This window comes from Geospiza fortis, unplaced genomic scaffold (assembly GCF_000277835.1).
Source record: "Geospiza fortis unplaced genomic scaffold, GeoFor_1.0 scaffold138, whole genome shotgun sequence".
In the NCBI taxonomy this organism is placed as follows: domain Eukaryota; kingdom Metazoa; phylum Chordata; class Aves; order Passeriformes; family Thraupidae; genus Geospiza; species Geospiza fortis.
Window position 1 is genome coordinate 1759615 of NW_005054307.1, and position 16258 is coordinate 1775872.

The following is a 16258-nucleotide window of genomic DNA, read 5'->3' on the forward strand; positions in this document are numbered from 1 at the left end:
AAATATAATATTTTAAATTATCTATTAAGTAACCTTAAGGTTATTTGATACATAATTTAAAAAAATAACAGACTCTGATTCCAGAAGTACAAGAAGATTACCAAGTTCTTATGTGGCCCTGTGAGTTAGTATACCCATGTTTTCCAAATTTGTCATGGTGATATAGTCAGTTTAATGTAACAAAGAATCATACTGAAAGTCAATTTCTTTATTGAAAGAAATCCTTAAAAGAGACAGGAAGAGGAAAAATATTTAACATTTTATGCATTTGAAAACTGTCAGTTTTGGAGGAGCAACAATGAAGAATTAAGTACAATTAAACGAATTTTAAAGCTGTCCTAATGAATGTCATGTATTTACAAGAGGAAAGAAATGTGATTTCAAGATCAAGTATAGTATGTGTCTGATGAGGACAACCTAGTCATTAAAGCAGAGGCCAAAAAAATTTCCACTATTCCAAGGCTTTTTAGATCCAAATTTCCTGCTTCTAGAGACTTGCCGTTGTGTATAGGTTGTTTGAAAGCAAGGTGCAGGGGAGGAGCAGCATCCTTCCGTTGCATACTGATCAGTAGGGTCTGAGAACAGCTCCTTCAACGGAAGGCTTGAACATGGTGGGTCTCCGGGACTCCTGTGCTTCACAATAATATCACTTGGGTATGTATAAGCAATCCTTTGGCTACAGACTGGAAGCTAGGATTTGCCATTCTTGGAGAAGAGAGTTTCAGGGACAAGCTCTTAGAAACACCTTTGCACCATTCTTTCAGTGGCAATGTGGTAAGTAACTATATCCCTGTCAACTTGCTTGTCACAAATTTTTTAAAATATAAATTATATGATATTTTAGGCACCTAACATCACTACTGGATCTAGTTCATGCTGTCTTTAGATCCACTGCAAAGAGTGAAATAATTATCCCAAAGGTGTCTGGGTGGGAGTCAGGAGTCAGGAAAACTTGGAGACCAGTTGGCCACTGAATTTAATTATGTGCAGTTAATATATATCATGCAGTTAATTCAATTAATTTAATGCAAACTGCAAACAATGGTCATTGCTACCATGATATTTTGATAAGCCAGCCTTCTCCCCTCAGTTTTTTAATATTCCATAACTTATTTCTTCATTTGACTACGTTGTGTTGTTTGAACAATCATATGGGATCAAGCGAAACAAGGTGAATTATGGGAGGACAGTAGTGTGAGGACAAAATATTGATGTAGAACTAACAGATTTTGTGTAAGTAACTATCTTTCGTTTGATAAACCACTCTTTCAGGTCTCTAGAAAGAAAAATATTCTAGACTAACAGCCTAGCCTCATCTGTCCAAGCATGAAACTTCATAAATAATGTTTGTAATTTGCACTATTGCATAAGACTTCCTTTTGTTCTTGTTTGTTACTAAACTCCCCAGTGATACACCTTAGGAGAAGAATGCGGATAAACAGAACTTTTTTTCATCAAGACTGTTAAAAAGCAATTCCCTGCTCCTACCAGCTGTTGTAAAGTCACATCCCTACACATGGCCTTTCCTGGACTATGTACACAGCAATATCAAGTTACTGAAAACCCAGAAGTAAGCAGCTGAATCCTGTGTCACTTGAGACCTGACCCTGCAGCATTTAAGTCACCAAAAAGCTTGCTGCTGACCTCAGGATCAGGGCAGAGCATTCCCTGTATGAAAACAAGAATGATGTAATATTTACTGCAATTCAAGCTTTGGTGAGGTGCATTGATTAAAAGTAACAGAGTTGCACAATTGCTTATTCCTGAGAGTGGCTAACATCCTATCCTTTCTGGTGTAATAAAACCAGAGCACTTTGTTGGAAAAATGCTGACAGTTAAAGCTGTAACCTATACTTACCAGATATAAAGGACTCAGGGCACTTTCTCTTGTCTTTGTTGTCTTCAGTTTTCTCTCAGATTTGCAGGATTAAGGACATCATTGCTCAAACCATTACCTAAAGTGGGTAGTTGATCAGATATTTTAAAGCTTTTTACAGCCAAATGTCTGCGAGCTTTCAGGAATTTATGCGGTATGATAAGAAGCTGCTAAACTGCATGGCACTAAAGGTAAGAGCTGTTTGGATTTTTCTTATTTGCTCCTTAATTTGTGGCAAAAAAACCAAAGTCTTAGCAATGTAGTTCATCAAGAACAATAGTAACTCTCAGAGAATACTCAAAACATTGCCTATTAGGTAAACTATGTTGCCCTTGAAGTTTTTCTTAAAACTTTGGCACCTGAAACTGTGTGAATAAAGAAATATTTTTCCCTGCTGGAAAGAAGACCTATAGAAAGTTCAAAATCTAAAAAGGCAAACAAGATTTTAATCATTAATATTTTAAAACATTTCCCTTAAAAAAACTCCAGTGATTACATGAGGCTTGACTCATGGTTTTTAAGCATGGGATTGCTAGTGCTGAATGGGAAAAAACTATTCTTGGTCTGTCCTTTTTCCATAAAACCTCTGTTTCCGGCACAGGCAAATACAGTGCCTATGAGGCAGAGTTCTGCTGGGTTTCCTGGTTCCCTGCTGGTGTGTGACCAGCAATTCAGTTTGGAATTCAAACAAGGCAGACCACAAGCCAGCTCTCTGAGGGGCCCTGACCCTCAATAACTCTCAGCACACCCCGACCTACCACTGTATGTCCTGCTGCCTTCCAGCCCCAGCAGATGGGGCAAAGCAAACAAGAGATGTACTGTGGACTTCCAGGATTTTCTCTTTCTATAGAGAAAACGAGTGTTAAAATGCCATATTTGAAACTGAGGTACAAACCACAACATAAAGCAAAAATAAGATGTCTCCCATGCTGGAGAAGCACTTCCATGTTAGTATCAAAGCCAATGGAAAGCTTGGCTCCGTTCTTTGTCTTTTTTGCCCCACCTATGGAAAACAGCAGAAAAATGTGGAAACATTGAGTAAGAATGAACTGCTGAGTGTCCTTGTGTTTATGATTTGGCACAGAAAAGTGATACAAAATGAATTCTCTCCACCCCACCCCTTGATATATTTTTACTGCTTCCTCCTTTATTCTTTCTCACCATTTTTTCTCTTTCTTGCTCTAGTGTTTATCCATCTTTGTAAAATATCCTCTCCTTTCTTGCCTTAGGTTTGTTATCTGAGGAGGTACACAGTGGTATATTCTATATCCACAAATATTTTACTTTATAGGGTTTTTTTTTTAATTTTACTTTTTAAATTATTATTTTCTATTTGATGAAAGCAAATACTTACCTAAAGGTGCCTACTTTCTTTACTGCTCCTATCAGTCAACAGGCTGATATCTTCAAAAAACCAAATACACTGCTCATACATTGTTACTGTCATATTTATTTCACTTGTATTTGCCTAGTTTCCTCTAATGATTCATTTTCTATTTAAATTCCAGTAACATGGCTCTGTCCTTTTCCCAGTTTCTACTGACTCTCCTGCTTCCTTGTTATTAATTCCTTGTAGTTACTATTTGTCTCTTCAGCACCATGCTTTAGCTGTCACTGTCTCTTTGCTCCAGGATATACCACTGCAGTTCTTGTGGATCATTTTCCAACCTGCTGATTTTAATGTGGCAGATACAGCCCAGTAATAACAATGTTTGATTAAAAAGAGCTTAATAAAGAAAATAATGGAACATTTTAAACGCTATGGAATTTGTGGTGTTTTCTGCTACTTACATTTTTTCCACAAACCTTGAATGCAAGTACTTATCAGCACAAAAATTACAATTATAGATGTTTGCCAGGAAAGAAAAATACGGTAAGACAATTGAACTACAATTTTTTAGATCAAAGAATAGGTTATTAACTTTCTGAGTGTGATCATGTCTTTTGCTGCTGTCTGTCTGCATTGAGGTCATGAGGCTGTTATTTGAAGATAATGGCATTACTCTTTTGCCTCACGTAGCAGCATTTGTGATTTCAGATTTAACAGCTTTACCTTCTCTCCGCTCATGACTCATGGCTGACTCACTACCTTTAATCATTCTGAAAGCAAAGATTTTATTTTTGCTCTTCTTTTAATCACAGTGCAAAAAAATACTTTGAAGGAAGGTGAAGTGTTACATACTGCAGCAGTGTAGGTATGTAACAATGTGCTTCTTTTTGTAAAACCTCAAATATTCCCTGTTTTCTATCCATAACCATAAACTAGATTTCACAATGATGTCTAACAGAGGAAAGCCTGATGGTCAGGGATTGGTGGAAGAAATTAAAAGCAATTAAAGGCAAGTTTCTGAGAACAAAGTCTGTCACTGAAGGTCAGATCACCTTTGGTTTTATTTTATATATTAATTATTTTGTCTGAAATATAGCTGTAAGAGAAAAGTAATGTCTTCCTGATTCAATGGCCAATAATAAGGTATATACTTGAATACATTTTTTCTTTGCTAATATTCCTATTATTCATGAGAAAATCTGAGTGTCTCATGCCTATAGTTTATTATGATTAATTATGCCTGATAATTGGACTGTAGTATGTGTGTAAATGGCCTTATTAATGAAGAACAATTATCAATGATTTGTGCTACAGGAGAAGAATTATTCTTCAGTATTATTTTCCCCAGGTTTTCTCCTTGCAAGAAAGCCCAGGGGTAGAGTTAGAATTTGGCTAACATAGTCCTGGGTATTACAGGATCATGAAAACTTGCTGAATTCTACTAATGGCTTCCTCCTTGCACCTCTTTATGGAAACCTGTGGTATTTTTCCCAAGGAATCAACCAGCTGTTATGATGCTACATGCAAAATAGCTCATCTCTGAGTATGGCTGAGAGATATCTGAGCATTGGCAGAGATGGGCATTGTACCGTGTCAAGCAGCCTAATAAAGGTGAGGTGACCAGTCTCCTTTCCTCAGCATTTCCAGGCAGGGAAGCACAGATGGACTTGAGCAGCAAAACTTCCAGAGCAAGAAAAGAGCACAGGCTATTGCAGTCTCTGCTGGGGTGGCCAGGGGAGTGTGCCCTGGCACAGGGACACTTACAAACCTATCACAATTACAAGCTCATCAGGCTCAGAAGTGAACAGGTCCAAGTCAAGATTCAAGTCTCATTCAAGATAGAAATTAATAAGAACAGATATGACAGAGGAGATGGCCCACAAAGAGTTCCTGTGGCCCGTTTGGGGTGATGATTGTTGTTATTACCCTTTCTTTGGGCTAATGCTGTTCAGGAATTTCTCTGTTACACAGTATCTTGGGTAAGTGCAAAGCAAATGGATCTTCTCCTACATATCAGGGATTTTTTAACAATATTTGAATAAAGAGGATGAAATGGTGTGGTGGTGCATTTGAAGACTTGCCATATATTCACCATACAAGCCATTATGGTCCTATCAGATTCTATTGCACTTACATGCAAGATAATGAAATTAAGCAAGATAGACCACTAGATCTTGTAGCTGTGATAAATACATCCACTAAAGAGGGTAATTTAGCACATTTCATACTATATTTTTTTCTTCTGGAATGATGAATATACAGGGTTGTATACAATGATCGTGAATCACCATCAGAAACCACTTTTGCTTAGTGGATGCTGAAGTCCATTATTTAAAAAAATTTCTTCCTTTTGAATTTTCAGAATAAACAAAAGTTCAGGTAATATTTCCTCTAGATAGGATTTCACAAACAGTAAAGTTGTAGGCAGTGTAACACAGAGTAGTAGCTATGAAGTTAATTTTTGTAAGTATGTTGAAGAAATTATTAGAGACGTCTTCTAGTAAGATTTTGGAGGGAAACAGTAGTGATGACTGATAAGTGTTAAAAAGGGTTCAATATACTATTAATATATGTAAAAGCAATTCAGCTTTTTAGTTCAGTTGCACAGTCTGAGCTCAGTCAAATTTGCCAAAAATGTGCACTGGGATGTTTTTGTTTTTTCTGGAAGATTTTCTGGAACTTATGGAAAATGTAGTTATGTAGTCTAAATATACTCTGTGGAAAATATTCAACTATAAGGTCCATTTTCCTGTTGAGGAGATCTCAGGGAAACAGAATTAATACTGCCTGAGTCCTTGAGCTTGTCTGGTTAGCAGATATACATTTGGCTTCAAAGATGTAGAGATTTATGTCTGAATTCTGACAGAATGGGATATGTAGATGAAGATTTGTATTTTCCAGAAGATAACTGATCTCTAGTAACTGCAGTAATTTCTGGGTACCTTCAGTCATAACCTCCATGTTTTTACTGACTACATATTCAGCAGACAGTAAGGTTAAAAAGGTGCAAAATAACAACACTACATGTTATTATTTGTTTTTACATGTGCTTCACCTAGGAAACAGCTTCTTAGAAGAGAGCTAAAATTGCATTGAAAAATATTTTCCTTTCATGGTTTCTATTTCTTATTTGCTTGTCTGGAGAAGATATGTTAATTTTTTTAACTATGCATTAAAAATCCTGCTAAAATTTTTGACCTTTCATGGCTGTGATCACTATGAACTTGACATTATTTTCTTCATCTCTGTAGCAAATATGGAATCACACACTCACAGAATATTCTCAGTTGGAAGGGATCCACAGGGATCATCAGAGCCAGTTTCTGGCCCTGCAAACTCACACCATTTGCCCAGGGATATTGTCCAAATGCTTCTGGAGCTCTGTCAGGCTGGTGCTGGGACCATTTCCCTGGGGAGCCTGTTCCAGTGTCCAGCCACCCTCTGGGTGAAGAAACTTTTTCTTATATTCAAACTAAACCCTCCCTGACAAAGCTTCAGGCCATTCTCTTGGGTCCTGTCACTGGTCACCAGAGAGATCAGTGCCTGCCCCTCCTCTTCCCCTCATAGGAGGCTGTAACTGCAATGAGGTCTCCCCTCAGTCTCCTCCAGGCTGAACAGACCAAGTGGCCTCAGCTGCTCCTCATCCAGTCTCCCCTCAAGGCCCTTCACCATTACAGGCTGGCTAAAATCCTGTATTCCAGGTGTTTGTGAAAATCTGATTATTAAAATCCTGTTAATGATCTTCTGTGCTATGCCAATTGCTATTGGAGAATGCTGATTTTGGCTTTGCTTCACCTGCATTCCTTGAAAGGTCTCAGTGCCTTTCTTATACCTCCTACATGGAAGGCACAATGGGGCAAGCCAGCTAGACTCAGGACCTAGTACCATCTCCTGTGGATGCAATACCTGTGCAAGATTGTTTTAATATTCAAGAGTTGCTGTACAGTTTAAGCCTGCTTTCTCTCTTCCCATTTTACAGAATCTCTGGAGTCACTCAAGTAAACTGCTTAGACACCATGTGTGAGTACCTGCAGTCTACTTTTCTCTAATGAACTGAGTCTAACATGAAGAGAGTATCACAGATAAATTTCCTGCTGTCAGTAGCATACCAGAGAAGATTAATAAGAGATGTAAGAATAACTCCTCCTCACAAGAAACAGCAGGTAAAAAGCAAATGGAAAAGGCGCTTGCTGTGTTGCCTAAGAGCTAATTTTAAATTACATGTACTCAGGTCATGTCATTTCTGGTGGGAAGAAACCTTGCAACCTGTAGTGTTTGTTCATGTGTGATGGTCTCCAGCATGCCCCAATCTTTATACCTTATGGAGGTTCCCATATCCCAAATCAAAGCTGGTCTTGGAATTAAAAAATATGAAAATAGGAAGATGAGAGAGAAGCAGTACCTTGTTGATATTCCTACAGTGTTTCACTAAAAAGAGCCCAGTCTTTGGCTGACATAAATTGAGTAGCTGTGCTGACCTTTGTGTTTCATTGTTTTTTTCTTTTTTGTTTCATTGAATTCCCTCACATCCTAAGCTCATTAAACTGTGACTCAGCCAAATTGTTTTAAAACATGTTTTAAAAGGTAACTGCAGTAGCATATTGTAAATTCTGTAGCTTCGGGCACAATTTTTTCACAAAGATATTTGCATTCTAGCACAAAGGTTCTCTAGTCTGTAGCCACAGACTTCTCTTTAGCAGAACTGTTCAGGTGTCTGTGTCTTTGAATTAATGCACAGGTCTGGCGTTCTAGACAAAGGAAGAAGACTTCCTACATAAACAGTGGGGATCTAGGCTGGACAGACCATCCTGCAACAAATTATTTAATTCTTCTCTTTCATCCTTAAGCTTTTTGCTTGTAAATAGACTAGAAACCTTTTAGGCATATTCATTGCTCAAAATAATTTCAAACTGGAACAAGGTTCACAAGCAAGTAATGTGGAGCCACCAATACGGGAATTGTTTGCACTGACATCTTGTGGTACAATTTAGTTTGGGGATGGGTCCTGATGCAAGGACAAACTTGCACCAGTGAAAATACTTTAGTACTTGTTCAAAATAACATTCACCATACAAGCTTGCAGAGATTTATAGAAAAAACCACAAGGTCTTTTGAATATAGAAAGCCTCCCATTCCTGGGTATGTTCTCAAGAATTAAGGGCTATATGTTTTTTATTTATTTAAAAATGAAGAAATAATTTGTTTTAATTTTTAAAGTAGCTGATTTTCCAAGGCAGGAGAGCTAGTAGACTCCTCTCAACATCATATTGTAGAGGTATAGAGTTTACCTCCTCTTTCAAGCAATATAAAAAAGAGATTGTTCTGAACAATGAAAGATTCCAATATTCATACAGAAAGCATGTGGGGTTTTTTTCCCAAAGACTTAAGGGATAGATAAAAGAACAAAGTATTTTCTTGGTCAGTAAAAAAGCTTAGATTTCTGTAGTATGGGCAAATAGCTCTGAAATAATTTTACTTATAAGCTTTACTTATCCGTTTCAAGCAGTGCTGTCATGTTTTGACGTGTCATTCCAAAAGCAGTAGTAAAGCTTCACAGCAGACTTACTCCAGATGTGATTCAAACTAACAGGAAAAAGGAGCATTTGTAAAACACAGCCCAGTAATGTGCAAAGTGGGCTAAAGAAAAGATAGGTCATTTTTTTGAAGTTGAATGGGCAGAGAGGAAAAGACCTAACAGGAAACTGCTTATTAGCCCAAACACCCAGTAGGTTCAGTGTTACTTTCATGTTCAGTGAAACTATTAGATATTTTTGATCTAATGGTGAGGGTTTAAAGAATGAAAAGACATGCAGTCTATGGCTGGCAGCTGCTCACTTCGATGTTTAGCTTAATGAGTTGTGCTCTCATGCTGGGATTTGAAGCAGTCCAGAGAGTGAGGCTTCCCTGCTGTTTCTCTTTGACTGCATTACGCAACCAGCTCTCTTTTATATTTTGATAGTGACATCTATTGGAGCTTTGAAGAATAATATTTGGGGAAAAAATCTTAATGTATATTAGTAAAAGCAAAATTGTTGGACAATAAAATTTTCAGAGATGTAAAGCAAAAGCAGATATATATCTGTCATCAAAACATACACAAGAATGAAAATTCCAAATTAAAAAAAAAAGTAGCACCAGTTCAAATCAGATTCAGGAAGAAAAATGTGCCTTTCTCTCTTTTGATGATGGGTGAACTAAGAAACTTCCCCAGCTGTCTGAAGTTTGTTTAGAATGAACCCGTCACTAAAGCTGTAGCTTCAAAGTGAAACAAATGCAATATTTGATTGAATTCTATATAGATATTCTCGAGGCTTTGACAAGTATTAACAGAACCCAATCTAACAGAGTGGGTACAGTAGCAGTCAGCCAGTCAGCAAAGACCTGACAAGCCTTCCTCGTGAGCAATGATGTCTGATGTCTCTGCTGTCAAAGGGACACAGCCATCCAGAGTATTTGGAATGAAATTACCTCTGCTTTGAATAAGCAAGCCATCTTCATGGATTATACTGAGAATATGGCTTGTGTCTGTTTAGAGCTTACAACAAGGGTCCTAGACTTTTCCAGAAGTGTAAGACTGATAAGCAATTAGTGAGTGTGGCCAGTGGATTTACATTGCACTAAATTACCCAATGTATTTGCATTTTTTTAAACATGTATGCACCGTGAAACAGCTCTAGCAGTCAGTCCCTGGTGTCAGGAGTAGGCAGTATTGAGTAATGCTACCTCGCAAAATCTCTAGGAGAAATTAGGAGATATGAAATGTGCAAGGAGAGTGTGCTGTGGCAAGTCCTCAGGACTTCTTCAGGACTTTTTCTTTCTGTTTGTTCTTTATTCTCCTGAGAACTCTCAGAGTTCCTCAATGCACACTGGAGAAATGCAAGTTTTCCTCAAGCCACCTCTCTTCATCCACATCTGGGTCATGATGAATATCTTCATATGAAAGTTTCATTTTCATTTGCTAGAAGTTGTGACTTTGGGGCTTTTTCCTGGCTTCTTCTTTTCTACAAAAATATGATAAAGAATTCCCTGTAAAAGAATCAGGAGGTTTTCTCCTTGCCTCAGATTATAGATTTTGCTAGCTTTTTATTTTGGTTTGAGTTTTTTGCATATGATTGATTTCAGTTAATTCTGATTTTTAAAGAAAATTTATTTTCTCAAGAAACCAAAGGTTTAAATGGCATTGTACTTCTTGATATTGTTTCATGTATCTTAAAATTTGTTTTTGCTTTCATTTATTCTGGTATGTCTTCCCCAGTAGCAACATGGCTATATCCTATTCGCTTCATTATGGTAATAAACCCACACATCAGTCAGGGAACTAGTCAGACAGGAAACTTACTATGAAATGAAAAGGTGAAGTATGGTCTTAGAATAGCAAACGTAATTGATTCAAACAATCTTAGTGCAAAAGTACTTGACAAAGCCTCAAATTACTTTTCTGTTTTCTGAACTGCTTGTTTTGCAGATTTCTATGCCTAAACCCCAGAATATACCACATAAAACAATTTATAATGCAGTTATTGTTTTCATATAAATCACATCCATTTCTCCTGCTGCTGAGTGAGAAATGTTCAATTTTTACAGCCAGTGGTATGTTCTCCATTCTTGTTCAGCCTTTACAGAGCCTGCGGGAGAAATGAAATGTTAATGATGTTGTAAAGACACTTTTTATAATGAAAATATATCCAAATTAATCACACCTTTCATTTATTCAAGAGGAATTCTATCATACTCTTTGATAGTTTTGGATTGTCTGTAAAAGAATAAAATAGGAAGTAATTAAGTCGTTTAGTTAGCATATTGTGACTTTTCTGTGCAAATATCACTACCTAAAAATAACCCTGGTTTGGTACCATGTCCATTTTACTTTTATGGACAGTTTTCATGACATAGTTCAGGTGAGCAAACACTGCAGAGTCACTTCTCTCTGCTGAGCAGTGCTTTCAGTTGCACAGATGAATATAAGGAGTGAATACTAGAAGCATAAAGTTTAATTTTCTAAGCTGGAAGATAGATATTCAGGGAGGAATTTATTTAGTTTAAATTAGTAAAACTCACTAATATCTCTGCTGGGTACTTAGCAGGTCAGATCACCCGAAACAGAGGGATAGGGATATCACAAGGGAATTTTATATATGTATCTATATCTGTTTTCTGGTATGGCCAGGAGCTTCTAATATACCTGACTATTCTCAGCCAGACTCTGAAAAGGTATTTAGACCTCTGCTCTTCTATCATGCAATTGGGTCCATTAAGCTCAGAAAGGCTCCAGCCCGATTTGCTCAGTGCTGTACTGATAAGCTCCTTGGAACATTGTGCACTGAGAGCATAGAACAGAGACATCCTGGCTGAGCCTGCCCTGTCTTATTAAAATCCACCTTCATCTCAGCTGTGACAGAGCACAGCTCTGTGCAGAGCCACCTGGATGCCTGCTCCATCACTTTCCCCACTGTTCAGCCTATAGGGGCAGTATGCTAGCTCAGATACTTCACTAGATCCATGATGATGCAAGCTAGTAGAAAGGCACTGCTTTGAAGAAATGATCCCTCCCAATTGCATCTAAAGAGCCTTTACAAAGATAAAACAAATTATTATTAATATAAACAGAATAAACAACTTAAATAAGCAGGGAAAGGTCTAAACCTAACTAAATGAACAGTTGTGTTAAAAATATACTAGAAGTATATCTGAAAGAATTGAAAAATAGAACTCATCAGCAAGGAAAACTTTACCTAGGAAGCTTTACACTAGTAAAGATCAACTGAGAGCTCCAAAACATTGAGCTCAAAAGCTGTAAAAGGAATGGGAAAATAAATTGTAAAAGTATATCTACATATCCAAATGAATGCCCTGTTTCAATTTTAAATTAGGAGGAAGACATAGAACACAAAAGCAAAATGAGGACGATTCATGAGTTTGAATATATAAAAAGGAAATAACTCTTGGAAACAAAACTAGGTAAGCTTAATGAGTTCAGCTTTGAGCACCCATTATTTAGTGTTCCAAAATAATGAAATAATAAGGATGCTTTTGTCCCTGGAGAACAACAGAAACTACACTTCTATTAGATAAAAAGAGAAAATAATTAAAGTAATTTGATGCTCATTAATCTGACCTTAGAATTCAAAAACTGTTTAAGAAGTGAAGAAAATTTTAAAGTGCTCAGGTAAATAGGAAAAACAGTAAAATTATTAACAAAAGCAGGGTCATTTGAGATTAAATTTCTGCCATTTCTCCATTGGGTAAGTAATTTTAGACAAGAACAGTATATTATATTATTTATCATTACTTTAACAATTATTGCAGTGTTTGAGAGAGATTGTGATAAATGCAGTAATAGTAAAACATGTAAGGAAACAAAAAATAGATTACTCAATACAATAGGTCTTTTCACTCTCAAGAAAAGGAATACAATTGTGTTTTATAAAATCAAAAGTAGAAAGGGATGCTTCTTAACTTCCTTTATATTGAAAAAAAATTGGTAACATCAAATGAAGTTATAGGACGTTAGGTTCAAAAGAAAATGGAGTCCACCTACCACATAATTAAAATGTGAACTTTACAGCTGTAGAATATTATTAATGCAAAAATTATTTTTGGAGTTCAAAAATACTTGAATTTATGAAACAATTTAAAAAATCTTTCATGGGCTGTTCAACACAAAAGTCATATACTTTCCCTAAGCAATTATGTAAAAGGGAAATTCTGGTCTCATGCAGTTCACCTGTTCTAATTTTCTTGGATGAAGCTGATAAAAAACACCATGGGAGTTAATATTAGACTCTCAGAGATTCAGTCTTGGCGTTATTATTATTTAACTTTTCTCTAATTACCTTGGCACAGAATGTCTGAGTGAAGAAATGAAAATTAGCTGATAAAGCTGAAAGACATTGGGATAGACATATCTGGATATAGTATAATCTTAAATAAATAGAATAACAGAAATTTAATGAACTCCAGTAATGTGAACAGCAATGTCATTCACTGAAAGGCTAATGACGAAAAGCTGCTGCTAACTCAAAAGACAAGTGACTAAGTGTAATTGAGAAGGAATAGCAGGGTTTTCTAGCCAGTTCTAGGGGTCTCTAAAGGATTGAGAAAGGAGGTGGTGTGCAATGAGAAATTACTTGTTAGGGGGAAAGGCTTAATGCTGTTTTTGCAAGATGCTGATGAGATCCCCTCCATATAACCACAGTATTAGATACAGTTCTATGTGCAGAAACAGGCAAAAAAGGCTATTTGAAGACTGTAAAATGAGTCATCTTTATAAGAAATAAACCAAAAGCTTAGAGGCATTAATATTGCTTTCCGCAGGCTGTCTGTAGATTGCATGGTAGCTGGAATCAGCAGGGAATTCCTCTTGTTCAGACTGAGGACACAATGCTGCTTTCAGGCAGGCATAATCTCCTGGTGTAGTGAGGGAAGGATGGAAAGTTCTTGGTGTGTGCCAGCAGGTAGTCAAAACACAACTGGCGTGCACACCAGAACCTGGGAGAATAAAAGGTCAATTTCCATATAACCTTTGAGTCCTCAGGGATTAAACATTGAAAAACAGAAGCCAATACACTAATTGGCAAGGAAGCTAAGATACAATGGGAAAAGTAATCATCAATAAATTTAGAATAAAAATTTGAAAGTAGATGTTTAGGTATTGCTTCCTAACACATAGGTAGGAGTATCAGTAGTAGACTGCAGTACCAGAGTTCCTTGCCCTTCCTGTCCTAAACAGAGTAATAGATACATTCTTATGGTATAAAGCAAGAGAAAGAAGTGAAATGGATGCTTCCTTTCTTGCCATCTCTTGCAAAAGCAGAATTACTCAACTATGTAAAAACTCACTGAGACTGGGTGTCATTAAGTGCAGAGGCCTTGAAGGCCCAACCATGTGGGTGAGTGACTTGGTGGGGTGAGGGAGACTGCTAGAGGAGACAAAAAAACCCAAAAGAAGTGGGAAATAAAGATTTCACCTTTTGAGTGTCTTCCACCTTCTATAGTAACTGAATCACAGATGGATTACAGAATATTCTGAGTTGGAAGTGACCCACAAGCATCATGGAGTCCAGCTCTTGAATATGAATGGCTCATGCGGGGACTGAACCCACAATTTTGGCATTTGCTATTAAATAATGTTTTCATGTACTTGTTATTGTATTTGAGGCCTTACAGAGATTTCCGTAGGAAATATTATTGCTAAATTAGACTTATTAATGTCATCACTTGTAAATTCAGACACAAGCTCAGACCTTGATATTTACCAGCAGATGTGATCAAGACAAAATATTTTGCAGATGTAATTTGGTGCTTGCAGCAAGGAGATGAGACTGACAGATGATGCACTCATATTTACAGAGTGTGGTTCCATCATCCTGACCCCTAGCATGATCTTCATTCACAACGGCTTTGAGATCTGGTATGTTTGTATTTAAATGAGATTTTATCTTTAGTAATCAGAATTTGTGGTATTTGAACAGGTTTTATTCCACTTATATCACAGAGTATGCCCTTCATTTGTGTGGAGCAATGTTTCCTAGTAGAGTGTATATTTGATATACCCTTGGACTTGATTGATATTGATACACTTACTGTAATACTTTCACAAACTTATCAAACTATGTTCTCTCAACTTACATCAGGGAAACAGAGTGCTTGCTTACCAATATGAGTCATTGGTTTTTGGGTTTTTTTTTACACTGCGGTGTGTCCTAGATGAATTATTTTGTTTTCTGGGAATCTTAAATAGTACTTTGTTATGTCCTGTTACTGTTCTACTTTTTGTTTAAATATTTTAGAATAACAGTATTTGTAAAAATCAGAGTTCTTTTCCTTTATTTAGTAAAAATTTTTCATTTAAGAAGGAATAGAAATTCATTTCAGTTCTTTTTAACTGAGGTAAAGCTAGCATCTTTTCCCCTCCTCTTATTTATATTGCTGTGAGATGTGGGTCCTTTACAATCATTCAGTCTTTCATACTGCTAAAAACTGAACACCCTTATTTCATTCTTATCACCACATTTCATTTTGTTTACTACTTTGATCTCCTTCAAGATGTTGCTTGATGCTGTGGTAATCCATTGACTTATTGCTATTACAGTATTTCACAGCTCTCCTTTGTTGCTAAGCTCCTACATAATTGAATCACATGACCTTGGCAGTTTCCCTCTGTTAACGCTGCTGTGATTTTTTCCTTGAAATTTTGCTCTTCAAACTGTAGCAAATAATAAGTCTAACCAAGTCTCTACATGTTTGTAGATACCTGTAATTAATTCGGGCTGTTAATAGACCAGCCAGAGAAATTAGGCTAAACCAAGTACAGCAGGGGACTCTGCTGCCCTTAATATAGATGGTTCAATAGGGGAATTGTGAGGAGGAGTTTTTTCAGTCTTCCTCAGACTTTTTAGTAGTATAATGAAAAGAAAGGGGTATTCCATCTGGAGGTATGTGTTATGACAAGCTGTTATAGTGGTATAAATGAAGAAAAACTTTGCTTTTTATAGTCTTTTTACTATATAATTGAAAAGTATTTTGGTGCTTCTTTTGATGTTTTGGGGGTTGCTTTTCTCTGGTGTGAACTAGGGCAAAGGATCTTTGTCTTTAGCTCACCAGCAGGTTTGCTTTATTATGTTCTTGACTTAGTTTTTTCCATTTTTTGCCCTTTCCTCTGCCTCTTGCTTGCTTTCTACTTGATTTATTCTCAGACCTTTTTCCTTCAGCAACCTTAAGAGAGAGTTAAAGGCCTACTTTTAGTGGTTGGGATTTTGGGATTTTTTTTTTTGTTTTGGGGTGGTTTTGCCTCCTCTTAGAAATAGGCATTTATTTTTCTTGACTATTATTCAGATAGTTGGTAATACAACATTTCTATTTTCATACCTGAGGGCTCTTTCCTTAAAATGTTTTGTGTAGCTTTTAAGTAGCTTCTAGTCAGACATAAATTTGTAGAGAAGACAATAGCAAAACTCAAATGTGGCAATGGCCATCAGAGTCACTCTTCTGAGGCATCTTAGTGACTAACAGGTCCAGAGGGCTCTCCTTCTCTTTTTTAAACTGTGCTGGCA

The 16258-nt window shown here is 36.7% G+C and overlaps 1 long non-coding RNA gene across 1 annotated transcript in view; it reads left to right on the forward strand.

Moving 5' to 3' along the window:
• Window positions 1-6957: 6957 nt before the first annotated feature.
• Window positions 6958-16258, forward strand: part of LOC102044053 — a 49482-nt gene continuing 40181 nt past the window's right edge. The window contains exons 1-3 of the long non-coding RNA XR_265279.1: window positions 6958-7017; window positions 7186-7369; window positions 14495-14616. This is a non-coding gene — a long non-coding RNA (uncharacterized LOC102044053). The remainder of the gene's footprint in view (window positions 7018-7185; window positions 7370-14494; window positions 14617-16258) is intronic.